Source organism: Muntiacus reevesi, chromosome 22, assembly GCF_963930625.1.
Source record: "Muntiacus reevesi chromosome 22, mMunRee1.1, whole genome shotgun sequence".
NCBI classification, from domain to species: domain Eukaryota; kingdom Metazoa; phylum Chordata; class Mammalia; order Artiodactyla; family Cervidae; genus Muntiacus; species Muntiacus reevesi.
The window spans coordinates 13,976,246-13,989,278 of NC_089270.1; the positions used below are offsets into that span (position 1 = coordinate 13,976,246).

A 13,033-nucleotide genomic window follows, 5' to 3' on the forward strand; every position below is an offset into this window, starting at 1 on the left:
TTCCAATAGGCCAAAAGCACCGTGCCAGATGCGGTCTATATTAGCATAACCACTGATATTCCCAACAATCCTTTAAGACAAGTCATTATTACTTCTCTGTTTAGAGGGGGAAAGTGAAGCTCAGAAAGGTTTAGTAACTTGTGTCTGTTGCACAGCACATGAAGATTCAGAAGTGGGACTTGACTGCAAGTCTGTCTGACATCTGAGGCTTCCCCGGTGACTCAAGTGGTAAAAGAATCCGCTTGCAATGCAAGAGCCACAGGAGACATGGGTTCAATCCCTGGGCTGGGAAGATTTCCTGAAGGAGGGCATGGCAACCCACTCCAGTATTCTTGCCTGGAGAATCCTCATGGATAGAAGAGCCTGGCAGGCAGGCAACAGTCCATGGGGTCACAAAGAGTCAACACAATGGACTCGACCGAGCATGCACGTGTGCTGTCTGACACCCAAATCTGTGACCTGCTCTGTGCTCTGAGCACAAAATGTGGGCAAGACGCAATCGTAGGAAGGTCTGTTTCCACACAGGGTGGCCAGAAATCCCATATAATTCTAATAATTATTGTTATTGCTTTCTTGACTAGACCCTGCTCTCCGAGGGCAGGAACTCTGAATCCTGTTCCTCGCTGCATCCCTACGACCAGAGCCCTATGCCCTGCACACAGTGGGGTTCAGCCTGGGATGTGGACAAAGGCTAAGCCTCAGTTTCTTCATCTATAAAATGGGCATGTGGGGTTGCAGAGCTCCCATGAGGCCTCAGCACATAATGGGTTCTCCACACACGTAGGCTGCCAGTTCACGGTTTGCAGTTTCGGGGCCAGTCCTTCATCCACCATCTCACCCGTGCTTAGACGCTCCGTCGTGTCCAACTCTTTGCAACCCCACGGACTCTAACCTGCCAGGCTCCCCGTCCATGGGGATTCTCCAGGCAAGAACACTGGAGTGGGTTGCCATGCCCGCCTCCAGGGGATCTTCCCAACCCAGGGATCGAACTCAGGTCTCTCACATTGCAGGTGGATTCTTTACCGTCTGAACCACCAGGGAAGCCCACCATCTCACCTAACCCCCACATAAACCCTAAAACTTGTAGGCAGGGTGGTATTATTCACTCCCATTTCACAGATGGGGAAAGAGATCTGTCCACATAATGGGGCCCCCTTCTAGAATACAGGCTGCCGGGGGGCAGGACCTCTGTCCAATCCCCAGGGTTAAAGCACTAGTAGGTGGTCAGTAAATATTTGTTGCACGAATGAAGAATTAACAACCATCACCCCCTACTCTGATAACTACACACGTCTCCCTTGTTCCTCCCTTCTAAGAGCTGGTGAATTCGTGAGAAAAACGGGGAGAGACAGGATAAAGAATAAACTCGGGTTTGCCAATGTCCACTATGAGTCAGGCAGTAATTTTTACTCTAAGTCACAGAGCCCAGCGCCTTGTTCCAGCATCCTCCGTGCAGAGATGAGAAAGCAGAGGCTTCCTCCAGAAAGCCAGATCAGGATGACCTGCCAAGATCCCCTCTCCTGGCTCCAGCCAGACCACTGGGGCACCTGCCAGCAACTCAGCAGCCTTTCACCTCTGCCTTTCAGCAGGCTGCCAGCAGAAAGAACACCCAGGAAACACACTGATCCTTCCTCGGCCTCTCCAAGGCCGGCGACAAAGGACCCCTTTCAGATGCCCCGGACCCCCGCTTCCTCTAACTTGAGGCAGAGCCCTCAGCTAGCCCCAGCAGCCCTGCCCCCTCTCCCTACACACCTATCAGCAAAGCGTGACTCAGCGCTTCTCCTCCCGGGAGCGGGGAGCGCCACTCTCCAGCCTACACTCCGCCCAGGTCACACACCCAGCCTCAGCATCCCCGGGTCGGGAAGCCTGGAAGCCCACCCGGCGCTGGCCAGGCGCTCTCCAGGCCTCCGCAGGGCTCCGACGATGGGCTCCTCGGCCTCATGTCCGGCGGAGCCTGGCATCGGCGCTGGCTGGACAGCGCCTGGAGTCGAGTCACCACCTCTCGGAGCCCACACGGGTTCCTGACCCGGGCTCCCACGCGCCCCAACCCCGCGGCACGCAAAGCCCTGGGCCCCTCCCACGGAAGCACCCACCAGGGGACCTCTTGCTAAAACCCACCAACACCTCTGCAGCCAGTCCGGCATCCCCTAGGGAAGACGCAGCCAAGCCCCTTAACCCGGGAAGATCTCCGGGCACAAGGCGTCCCCACCAATGCGTGCCGACACCCCGCGCGGCCGGCCCTTCCCCATCCGCAATGGAGGCTCCAATCCGCGGGGGCCTGGCTAAGGCCTGGGAGCTTCCCCACCGTTCCCTGGGCAGGGTGGAGCCGGGGGACCCTTGAAGTTACTACTGGCTTTAAGAAGGGGTCGCTGACCCTCTAGATCCCGCCAGCCTCGGAGTGGGGAGTAAGGCCCATTTAGGGGATTTCCAATGCAGGGCCCGTTTGGGGTAGCAGGCCCCACTTTGGGGTTCAGACAGTGTAGGGTCAGCTGTTCCTGTCTCGTTTTATTCACCAGGAAGAAAAGATCCACCCCAAACCAGCCGCCTTCTCTCACCGGCTAAGGGCCCTTGCTTCTGGGCACGGGGAGGGGCCGAAAACCTCGAGCCTCTGGGGCAATCTGGCCACGGATTTTTTTTTTTTTTTTTTCCTCCTCTTGGGTCGCTCTTAGTCTGCGGGGAGTGGGCAGCCTAGAAAATTCTGCCGGGCTCTGGACTGGGATGAAAGAGCAAACCCAGGATTTTAAGCCACTAAATGCGCCCGGGATGTCTTCACCAGAGTAGCCGCAGAGGTGGCCTTTACAAAAAATGAGGGCCGGGGCCGATTCAGGGCGCCACCGGGCCTGGAGGCGGAAAGCTGCCCGCCGGAGGGCGGCGCGGAGGAGGGCGCTGCCCCGTCCCGCTACCGAGCAGCAGGGGACCGGCGCCCTCCGGCTCCCTCCCTCCCGGACCCGGGCGGGGGTGGGGTAGGGTGGGGTGGGGGGACACGACACACAGCGCGCGGTCCAAACCTTCGGAGGGCATTCGGTGCGACGGCATCCCCACGCCGCGGCCGGCCGGAAGGGGCCTCAGACAACACGTACGTTACCTTCAGTCACATAGCTGTGGTCCCGCAGGAAGCTGTGGTTAATTTTCCGCGTGTCCGCGTCCTCGCCCATTGAAGGCCGTGCCCGGTGCCCTGGGCATGCCCCGCCGCCGCACACCGATGCAATCCGCAGAGGTCGCGCCGGGCGCGCGGGCCATGCCGCCGCAGCCTAGCAGGGGCGCGGGCCGCCGGGGCCCCGGAGGGCGGGCATCGCGCGACCAGGGGGCGGCCGGGGAACGGGCGAGGGCGGCCGAGGCGGGCGCCGCGGTCAGGCTTGCGCGCGGCGGGCGGGCGGCGGCCGCGGGTGGGGACGGGCCGGGTCCCGGGCGCGCATCCCGGCCGGCGGTGCGCGCTGCGTCCGTGCGCCCCGGCGGCGGCGGTGGCGGCGGCTGGGTGCCCGTGCGCCTGGCTGCGGCGGCGGCGGCGGCGGCAGCGGCGGCGGGAGGGGACGCGCGCGGCGCTGCGCCGACCGAGCCGGGGCCGAGCCGGGCTGCGCGGACTGGGGCCGCCGCCGCCGCCGCCGCCGCCGCTGTCGCAGGCCCCTCCCTCGCACCGCCCGCTCTCCGCCCCCGCGGCCCGCGCCTCCCGCCGCGCGCCCGCCGCCCAGCACCCTGCAGGTGGAGCCGCGCCCCCGGCAGAAGCTGCCCCTCTGCGCTCTCAGTCTCACGGATGGACACCTTTGGTCCCTGGGCTTGCCAGCGAGCGAGGGAGGAAGGAGGTGACCAGCTGGCGGCAGGCACTGGGCAGCTGAGCATCTGGGGGCCACTTTGCGTGCCCGGTGGCTCAGACGGTAAAGCGTCTGCCTGCAATGCGGGAGCCCCGGGTTCAATCCCTGGGTCGGGAAGATCCCCTGGAGAAGGAACTGGCAACCCACTCCAGTACTCTTGCCTGGAAAATCCCATGGACGGGGGAGCCTGGCTATAGTCCATGGGGTTGCAAAGAGTCGGACACGACCTAGCGACTTCACTTTTTTTGCGTGCCCAGATACTCCTGGTGGGTGGGGAGCTTAGAAGAGAAGGGGAGCTTCAGAGGTGTTGGGGGCCGGTAAATGGATACACTTCTGCCCAACCGCACAGACACTAGTAGGCCTTCTCAGGTGTTCAGCAACACCTCTTTGGAAAGGGAGAGATGGAAGGTGTAGGCTGCCCCCTGACAGGTACCAGAGCTGAAGGGGCCCTTGGCTTGAAATAGGGGGCCAAAACCAAGGTGGGGGTGCAGCTGGTCTCTCGAACCCCTGCAATTCTGTGATGCTCTTCTCCTCTCAACTGTTGGGAGTGGGGGGTGGGGAGGGGGACTCCAGGCATTCCCCAAACTGCAGTGGAGGCAGAAGAGTCCAGAAGGGACTAAGGCAGGAGGCTGGGGTTATGGGAAAGGCTGGAGAAGGTGGAAGCCCCCTGAGGTTTCTGGCTGGGGAGTGAGAGGGAGTTTCTAGCTAGAGCTGGGCTTTTATTCCTTAGAAACACCCAGAATAAACCTATAAGGAGGTGAAAGTTCCTCCCCACCCCCACCAGCACCCTGCAGGGCATAATTGAAAGGGCAGGACGGAGGAGCAGTTTGAGGCTCTGCCAACATCTCCTGGATGCTGAGTGACCCAGGGCAGGTCCCCCACCTGTCCCCTACCTCAGCTTCCTCAAGCACACCCACCTCTTAGCACAGGTATGTAGATTCAGTGCAGGGGCCAGGTAAATGCAGGGACCCTCTGGATGTGAAAAGTGAAAGTGAAGTCACTCAGTTGTATCTGATTCTTTTTCGACCCTATGGACTGTAGCCTACCAGGCTTCTCTGTCCATGGGATTTTCCAGGCAAGAATTCTGGAATGCGTTGCCATTTCCTCCTCCAGGGGATCTTCCCGACCCAGGGATCAAACCCGGGTCTTCCACATTGCAGGCAGACACTTCACTGTCTGAGCCACCAGTAAAGTGAAAGAGGCTGACTCTCACACCCTCTCTCACCCACCAGCCTGGGCTGCTCTGGTCCCATGCACCTAACACCGGAGTTCCACTCTCTGTCCATTCCCCTCTCCCCTCTCTAACTCAGTACGGAAAGTGGCCGTGACCTCAGACACTGGAAGATGGACAGACTGGGTTCAAGCCCTAACGCCCTGGGCAAGCACAACCCCACCTGTTTAATGGATATGATCACAGGGCTAGTGTGGCCAGTCCATGCTTAGTAGGGGCCTGGCCTCGTGGGTGCTCTGGAATGTTAGTCATTACCATAGGCTGAGCCTCACCTCTCTGAACTTGAGAAGACCCCTCACCCCATCCGTGAGACCTGAAACATCCACCCTGGATCACTGTGAATAAGGGCTTGACCTGGCCCAACACAGTGATCCACCCCTTTCATCAGCCTCTGAGCCAGGCTGGGGGCCTGGGAGTTTATGGTCTTGAAACTTGCTGGGCCCTAAGGCTCAGTTTCAGCCACTTGCACCCCCGTGAAGTCTCCTCTGACTCCCGCCGGGTTCCTGAGAACTGTCTCCTCCATTCTGAAGCACTCCCTCACCAGCGCCAAGGCTCCTCCCTCAGCATCCTGCTCACTCCCACCCCAACCCCGCTCAGCCTGACACCATCCATTGCTTCCTTTCTTAAATCTGGAGGCATCTCTGTTTCTTGGCACAAAGCTGAGTTCCCCATCCTACTGCCTGTCTGTCCTCCTGACTCCATCCCCTCTCTCTGTCTATGGCCTCCTCCTTATTCTTTCATTTGTGATGAATGTTTGTTGAGCACCTACTATGTGAGAGCACATTTCCAGCACAGTGGTAATGAGAACAGAACAGACCAAATTCTCTGCTCTTATGGGGCTGACCTATTAGCACAGCAAGATCAGCAAGACAATATGACTATATAACATGGAGGTCATGATGAGTGAGAAGTGGGGTGCAGAGATGGAGATGGATGGGGGTCTATTTTATAGAGAGAGAGTGGAGAGGACCTTTCTGAGAAGATGTAATTTTGTAACTGCCATCACCTACATCAGGAAAAGAGACCACGGTTGTCCTCAGAGGTCTTTCTCATAACCCACTATCTGCCCAAAAGATAACCTTCACCTCGACTTCTAACACTATAATTTTGCTGGTGGAAAGGGTGGGGATCTTTCTGTAAATACAATCATAGAATATAAATGTTCTTCTATCTGATTTCTTCTGCTCAACATTGTTTCTAAGCTTCATTCAATTTTTTACATATGGTTTATATATGTGGTTTGTTCATTTTTCACTGTTGTATAGTATTCCATTATACAGATACACTGTATAATGTACCCTCTTGGTGATGGACACTTAGTTTTCTGTTGGAGGTTAAGTTCTTTTATTCTCCTTCTGACTTAGGGCCTTGGAAAAGTAAATATCAAGATAAAGCCTCTATAAGCCAGAGTCCATGCATGATTACAAAGAACATGGACCCCATTAGATGTATAAGATGAGTGAGAAATAAATATGCGCTGTGTTTGGGCACTGAGATTTGTGGATTGTTTTTTCACTGCAACATAACCTCTCCTGTGAAAACCACTACATCCCTGTGTTCCAGCTGGTGGTGGCTAAACATTTCACATGTGTTATCTTGTACTGTCCTCAAACACATGAGGACTCTTGTCTCAGCCAGAATGATAACTAGGTTGTATTGAAACAATGGACGACCATTCAAAATTCTGTGCCTTATGGAATCTACTTCTCACTCAGGCCACATGCCCTTCACAAGTTGGCTGCAACTCTGACCCTTGTCATCTTTACTCTGGGATCCAGGCTGATGGAGGAGCCCTACATTGGGCATTGCTGGGGTCATGGTAGAGGTGAAAGAGAGATCAGGGTCATGAGCTCACTCTTAGAAGTTCAATGGCCCAAGTAAGTCACATAACCACCACTCATGAGTTCAAAGGGCAGGCAGGAACACTACAGGTCACATGGCCATTAATGACCTTATGACCTGTGACCTTAATGGCACACACAAGTACAATCCTCCACCAAGGGGGAACGATATGGCACAAATGTTTTGCATTATAACACAACCTACTACAGTGCTTTTTTTATAAATGAATAAACAAACACCGAGTCACTTCCTAAGTCACCCAGCTGGTAAGTGGCAGAGCTGAGATTTACCCAGGTCTGTGAGACTCCAGAGCTTGCACAGTCAGCCCATACAAGCTGGTACTGATGCAACTACCTCTCTGCCACCTTTCCCCTCTGTGACCACCCAGAGGAAATTCCCACAGGGAGTTCAAGATGGTCTCTTTTCACCTCTGGGAACCGTCTGTCTTGCCCTGGAGAAGCTGCCTGAAGCAGCACTCGGATGGATCTTTTCTCCAGTGAAAGGCTAGACAGAAACCCACCCTCCCACTCCCAGTCTAGGTCACAGGGCCTCTGGATGGAGACGTCTAACAACGCTGAGATGCGCTGAGACCCATCAGACAGCCGTGTCATCAGGGAAGGACCCAGGCCTGCCATCTGGTTCCACGCTCACAATTTTAGTCACTTTCTGCCACTGCAAAAGTGACACATAATAGAAAATGTGTACATAAGGGAAAATAGACAAGGCATGGTCCTGAATTCATTGTACCAGAAACCTTTTGGAGTGTCTCATTCCTGGGCCTTTCAAGGTAAAGTTTTGTTTCTACACAACCATGATCCTTCCTTTATATTCTGCATATATTTTAATGTGTGTGTGAGCATGCTGAGTCACTTCAGTCGTGTCCAACTCTTTGTGACCTTATGGACCATAGCCCGTCAGGCTTCTCTGTTCGTGGGATTCCCCAGGCAAGAACACCGGAGTGGGTGGCCATGCCCTGATCCAGGTGATCTCAACCCAGGAACCAACCCGTGTCTCTTATGTCTCCTGCACTGCCAGGCGGGTTCTTTACCACTAATGCCACTTGGGAAGCCCCATTTATTTTAATGAGATAGTTCAAATAAGCAAGAGACTGGAGTTTATTATTACAATCCCTCCCCTTTTGAACATAGATTCTAAAGGAATCAATATTAAAATTCTAACATGTTAGCTTCCGATCTTTAAATATAAGAAATAGAATCAGAGACATTGAATCTTTTTTGCTTCGCTTTCTAGTCCTAATCCTCCCATTCTCTTTCCAAAGGTGAACACTGTCCCTAAATTTGTTTTTTTCTCATCCACGTTCTATTCTTTAACACATGTACATGCATTATATCATTTCATGTAATTTAAAAATGTATACAAACATTATCATATTGATTGCTCCATATTGCAAATTGCTTTTTTCCTAAGCCTTGTTTTTCAGTTCTACCTAGCTTCTTCATTGATCTCAAATGCTGGGAGAAAACGATCAATGGTGTGCTGGAGCCTGCCCCGAGAACCTTCTTGCGGGAGCTGATTGTGTTTCTCTTCCAGACTCTGTGTTCAGTGATATCACAGTAGTAACTAGAAATCAGCCCTACTGGGAATATTTATAGCACAGAAATCAACAAATGCTACAGATTCTGGCTTTCCCACCTTGTTGCATGCATGTGTGCTCAATCGCTTCAGTCTTATCGGACTCTTTGTGACCCTATGGACTGTAGCCCAGACTGTAGCCTGCCAGAATCCTCTGTCCGTGGGATTCTCCAGGCAAGGATACTGGAGTGGGTTGCCATGCCCTCCTCCAGGGGATCTTCCCAACCGAGGGATTGAACCCACGTCTCCTGTGTCTCCTGCATTGCAGGCCGATTCTTTACCCACTGAGTCATCTGGGAAGCCCTTCCCCCTAGAACAGTTCTGTTCAGTTCAGTCACTCAGTTGTGTCCAACTCTTTGCGACCCCATGATTCGCAGCACATAGGGGTGGTTAAACATTGACAAGCGTACCAGTGGCTACAATTAATTTATTATTTCTCTCATCCTCTCCACCCACTTGGATGGATATTTAGGTTGTTTCCAACCTGTTGGAGTTTCAAACAATTCAATGACATCATTTTACCTGATTCCTCACACCCAAGTGTAATGGTTTTCCAGGGGGGACACCTGGAGGCAGGGTTACAGCATATGTACATATTTCAGTTCCTATATGTTGCCATATCAAGAAACAATTTATACTCCTGTATGGACTTCCCTGGTGGCTCAGATGGTAAAGAATTTGTTCGCAATGCATGAGACCTGGGTTCAATCTTCCCTGGGTTGGGAAGATCACCTGGAGGAGGGCATGGAAACCCACTCCGGGATTCTTGCCTGGAGAATCCCCATGGTCAGAGGAGCCTGGCGGGCTGCAGTCCATGGGGTCTCAGGGAGTCAGACACGACTGACTGACTAAGCGCAGCACACACCGAATTCTGAGTGGCTCCGGAAACTGATGTAAATGCCCCTCAAGTTGGCGGGTCAGCTGATAGCCGGGAGTAGTTCAATTTGCATTTCCTGATTGCTAGTGAGGCTGAGCATCTCCATTTTCTCTTCTAAGAATTGTCTGTTATTCCCTTTTGGCTTTTTTCTTGCTGATTTCTTATATAGTTTTACTACCTGTTCTCTGTCTGTTCATGTGTGTTATGAAACATTCTCTGCTAATTTGTTGCTCATCTCTTAACTTTGTGGTACTGTTTTCCTTCAGAAGTTGCTAATTTTGATGTAGTAAAATTTATCAGTATTTTCTTTGAACTATTTTGCCTTTTTGTCTCATTCACTAATCTCTGTCTTGTGAGTATGAAGGTAGGCTATAGAATGTCTTTATATTTACATTTAGCCCCTCTAGAGCATAATGTTCTATTTGGAGGAAAGTAGAGATCTAACTATATATTTTTTCCATATGAAGAACCAGGTATCCAAATCAATGCTTGACTAGCCTATCTTTCTCTCTCTAATTATAAAGCCAATTCTCTTCTATTCCAAGTTCTTGTATATATGTGGGCATGTTCCTGGATTCTCTATTCTATTCCATTGGTCTTTTTATCTGGCCCATGTGTCTTAGATAGCATAGGTTTTTAATAAATCAATATCAAATAGATCAAATGCTATAGTCTTTGTTTTTCTTCAAAATTGTCTGGACTATTCATGGACCTTTGCATTTCTATATAAAATTTCAGTTTATCAGATCTCTGTTGTCACTTTTCTTGAAACGGCAAAGAATTTATAAATTTAAACTTATAGATAAAATGGAAAATGATATTTTCCACTTGGGAAATGATGTTTTTCTAATGCTAAGTTGTCCCATTCATGGGCATGATCTGTCTGTATATTGATTCAGATGTTCGTTCATGGTCTTCAATTAAGTGCTCTAATTTTTCTTCCCAACAATAACAGCAAACATTTATATATTTGTATGTGCCAACTACTGTTCTAAACACTTTATATTTAACTCAAATTAATCTTCCCAACGTCCCAAAGACGTAATATTATTACTGCCTCCCTTTTACAAATGGGGAAACCGGCAGAGTGGTCAAGTAATTCACCCACACCAGTCAGCGGTAGAGCTGTAATGTAGAACCAGGCATTGTGGGCTGGGGGCCCTATTCTGACCCCCACTGCTATATGCTTCCATATGGAGCTTGTACATCTGTTCTTAGATTTCATGGTAAGTACCCTATAGATTTTACTGCCTTTGTGAATGGGGTTTGCCTCTCTTATATGTTCTAAATGGTATTGCTCTTCAGGAGAAGTGTTATTGACTTTAGTGTGATGTCTTGTACCGAGCGGTTGTGTTGAGCATCATATGGTTTTAAATAGCTTGAGAGCAGATTATTTTGGATTTTCCATGTAGACCATCATGTCTGCAGTTAAGAGAGTTTGGGCTTTTTCTTGCCATTCTTTCCCCATTTGCTCTCTGGCTCAGTTGGTTCCACTATAAAGCAGAGTTGAATAGCACTGGTGACAGAAGGCATCTTTATCTTTGGTCTAGTAATGCTTTTAAAGTTCCATGTGAAAAAAAAAGTTTGCTGTTGGGTTTTCTCATCCTTCCTGATTTTCTGGGAGGTTGATCAAAAATGAATTCAAAATTTGTCTAATGTGGGTGTTTTTTTGTTTGGCTAGGTGCTTTGTTTTGCTGTGTCTATCCATATGATCATTTGGCTTTTTGCCTTTGACCTATCAAAGCAGTGAATTACATTAATAGCTTATCTTTAAACCATTCTTGCATTCCCAGGGTGGACTAGACATAGTCATAAAGTTTTATTGACACACAGCCATACTCATTCATTTATGCATATTCTAGGGCCACTTTCACACTATAATTGCAGAGTTGTATAGTTGCAGCAGAGACCATATGTCCACAAGCCTAAAATATTTACAATCTGGTTTTTTAAGGAAAGTCTGTTAACTTTTTCTAGAAGTTTTATAATTTTGGATTTTCCATTTTGGTCTATGATCCATTTTGAATTAATTCTTATGTATGATATGAGACATGTTTTTTTTTTTTTTTTAAGTTGTTTTAGCACAAATTGTCTGTTTATTCTCCACTGAACTACCTTTTTATTTTTGTTCAGAATCAGCCATATCAGCTACCATAAATGTGTGGGTCTTTTTCTGGGTTCTCTATTCTGTTCCATTGATATACTTGTTTACTTTGACACAGTACTATCAATACCAATGTCAATTACTGAAGCTTTATGTTAAGTTCTTGAAATTAGATCATATTAGCCCTCTCAGCAAACTACAAATAGAAGTGAAATTCCTTAATTTAACAAAGGACATCTCTGAAAAACCTACAGATTTAATGGTCTTAAATATGAAATAGCTTCCCCCATAACAGGAAACAAGGCAAGGATAGCCATTTATACCATGACTATTCAGCACTGTACTAGAGGTTACAGCCAATGCAATTAAGCAAGAAAGAGAAATAAAAGACATTTAAATTAGAAGGAAGGAAGTAAAACTTGTCTTTATTCACAGAAGACATGATTGTCAGAATTGCCAGAATTAGTAATAAATTTAAACTGCCAGAATTAATAATAAATTTAATAAGTTTTCAGGATATAAGATCAATCAAAATCTAAATTTTAAAGATATCATTTACGATATGAGATATGGAGAAATGAATCTAAAAACAGATGTGAAAAACCTATGCACTGAAAATTAGAAAACATGAGGTAAATTAAAGAAGACCTAAATAAGTGAAAAGTGTCCTATATGTTGGAAGACTCAATATTGCTAACATGTCAGTTCTCCTCAAATTGATCTATGAACTTGACACAGCCCAAATTAAAATCTCAGTATGCCTTTTTTAAACTGACAAACTGTTTCTAAAATTCATACAGGAACAGAAAATATCTAAGGTAGCCAAAACAACTTTGAAAGAAGTTTTAGTTTAGTTTTAGTTTTAGGTGTACAGCAAAGTCATACACACACACACACACACACACACACACACACACACACACATATGTATTCTTTTAAGACTTTTTTCTATTATAAGTAATTTTTTTTGGCCAGGAAACTGTTGTTTTATTTCACATTCTCTGGACCAAAGTAAAAACATCACAACAACTCCCAGCACTGCCTCTAAAAAAGGGCAACTGATTTCAGTAAAAACAAATGCACTTCAACAGCCAGGATGAGGAAGCAATCTAAATGTTCATCAACGGATGGCATGGAATATTAGTCAGCCTTAAAAAAGAACAAAATAATGCCATTTGCAGCAACATGGATGAATCTAGAGACTATCATTCTAAGTGAAGTAAGTCAGACAAAGACAAACACTTCATGAATTGCTTTTATGTGGAAATCTAAAAGAAGTATGGTATAAAGGGACCTATCTACAAAACAGAAATAGACTCATAGATTGGGAGATTGGGATTGACATAGACACATTACTATATATAAAATAGATAATAATGGCCTACTGGGGTAGCACAGGGAGCTCTACACAATACTCTAATGCCTATACGGGAAAAGAACCCAAAAAAGAATTGAAACTTGTGTAACTGATTCATATTGCTGAACACCTGAAACTAACACAGCACTGTAAATCAACTATACTCCAATAAAAATTAATTAAAAACAACAAAAATAAAGTCACCATCTCCACTCCACTC

At 48.5% G+C, this 13,033-nt stretch overlaps 1 pseudogene; it reads right to left on the reverse strand.

Annotated features, from left to right (window-relative positions):
* Nucleotides 1-3,123: 3,123 nt before the first annotated feature.
* LOC136152725 (epididymis-specific alpha-mannosidase-like) overlaps nt 3,124-13,033 on the reverse strand; it is a 107,746-nt pseudogene continuing 97,836 nt past the window's right edge.